Below are 2098 nucleotides of genomic sequence, written 5' to 3'. Positions count from 1 at the left end.
GTGCCGAGCCTAAAGAACTATCTTGAAAATGTTCCTCTCTATCATGTAAGCGAATGCTTTCCCATAACGCCGAGCCACTTGACTGGCTTCTGTTCCCACCAGGTGGACTGATTGTCCACATGGCCAGGTGCAGATTGGTGAATCCTAGGACAAGGGGAATGACATTGGCAGTGACCACTCATCCCGGGTATTAGGGAATTCTGTCTGTCTGCCCTGAAATCCAGGGTCTGTACAGCTCCCTGTTGAAGCAAGATTCTGTCCATAGTAGGGTAAGGGGGGGTCGGAGGTCAACACTGAGTAACCTGAGTGAGCACCTCTCTGGTTTCCCCGTGCCCTGGATGCGGACGTTATCCTGTTACCAGCTTTTTATGCCATTGTTTTCCTGGAGGTCCCTCTCCAGAAACTCTGAGTGGCTTGCCATTGCCCCACAATACTGTCAGTCTCCTCTCTTGGTCTGCATGAAGGTCCAGCCTTCAGCCCTGGCTTCTGGTCCATGGCTCTCCTGGATTCTGTACCTCCCAGCATGGAAATGCTCTTTAAATCCCCACAAACTCATCTTCTTCCTTCTGCTAGCACAGGGAGCCATTGCTTTCTCCCATTCTAATGGATTTTTTTTGGAGGGGGGGGACAGAGTCCACTGTATCACCCTAGGTCGAGTGCCATGGCATCACAGCTCACAGCAACCTCACACTCTTGAGTTTAAGCAATTCTCTTGCCTCAGCCTCCCAAGTAGCTGGGACTACAGGTGCCTGCCACAATGCTTGGCTATTTTTTTATTGTAGTTGTTGTTGTTTAGCAGGCCCTAGCTGGGTTCGAACCTACCAGCCCCAGTGTATGTGGCCAGTGCCCTAACCACTGAGCTACGGGTGCCAAGCCTCTAATGGATTTTTTTGTAAACAATATTTGGGTACTGGTTCCAGTCTGAGTTGAATTGTGGTTATTTTCATGTCTACCCATCACAATGGTGTAGGAAGTTTAGTTCTGTGTTTTCATTTTAATTTTGTTCATTCACTCAGTATATTTATTAATGCTATATTCCAGCCTGGGTTCTATTAAGACAAACCAAGTTTGAACCCTGCCTTCCAGGGTGGCCCTCATGGAGCCCAGAAAGGAGGTAGGGAGGTTGGGGTGGGGCAGCTCACTGCTCAGGACACCCCCTACCCCACATGACAGTAGGGTGAAGACAGCCTAACCCATTATGCTGGGGGGGTTTGTTTTTTTGGTTTGGGGGAATTTTTTTGCCATAGAGAAGAACTGTGTAAAATGATTATTATCAACAGTGGAGGTATAAACCTGATTAGTGACTTGTTTGGATTTTTGTTAAACCTTATGGACAGCGCGTTGGTCTGATTCAGACACATATTTTTTGCCAGTGTGACAAGTAGATTTGTGAGCCTGGAGAATAAAAACATAAATCTTTCAGAGCAAGGGAGTAGAGTTGCAAGCGTTCCAGTGCTGGAGGTTTAGAATTGTGCAGGAAGGCTCTGCTGTGGCTTTGCAAGAATGAGATAATGTCTCTGACATTGAGGTCCCCTCGAGAGGTGACCCTTCTGGGACATGGACGCATTAGACAACTGCAAGTTTCTCTCTAAGCCAGAACAAGAACCACCATGTTTCGTGGCCTTACAAAGTTCACTTCCAGGTTCAAGTCTTACCTTTAAAATTAGCGATTATTATTCCTTGGGGATTCTTTAGGAATTGTCTACACATTGTCCCTGACTTACGATGGTTTGACTTAATGACTTTTCACTGAGTTTATCGGGTATTAAATGTATTTTAGCTTACTATATTTTCAACTTATGATAAGCTTATTAGCACATAACCTGTGGTAAATGGAGGAGCCCATCTGTAGTCTTTATGTGAGTTTAAAGCAGGAAATGGCATGTAAAGAACAGTTGGTAACTTTCAGGTTCATGGGTCTGTGGCTGTGACAACAGCAATACACCTGCTCTCATTTTTTTTCTTGAGACAGAGTTTTAAGCTGTTGCCCTCGGTAGAGTGCTGTGGCATCACAGCTCACAGCAACCTCACATTCTTGGGCTTAAGCTATTCTCTTGCCTTAGTCTCCCATGTAGCTGCAACTATAGGCACCTGCCAC

This window comes from Otolemur garnettii, unplaced genomic scaffold, assembly GCF_000181295.1.
Source record: "Otolemur garnettii isolate 467f Iridium unplaced genomic scaffold, OtoGar3 scaffold00194, whole genome shotgun sequence".
Lineage (NCBI taxonomy): Eukaryota > Metazoa > Chordata > Mammalia > Primates > Galagidae > Otolemur > Otolemur garnettii.
Note: the sequence above shows the minus strand (reverse complement) of the source record.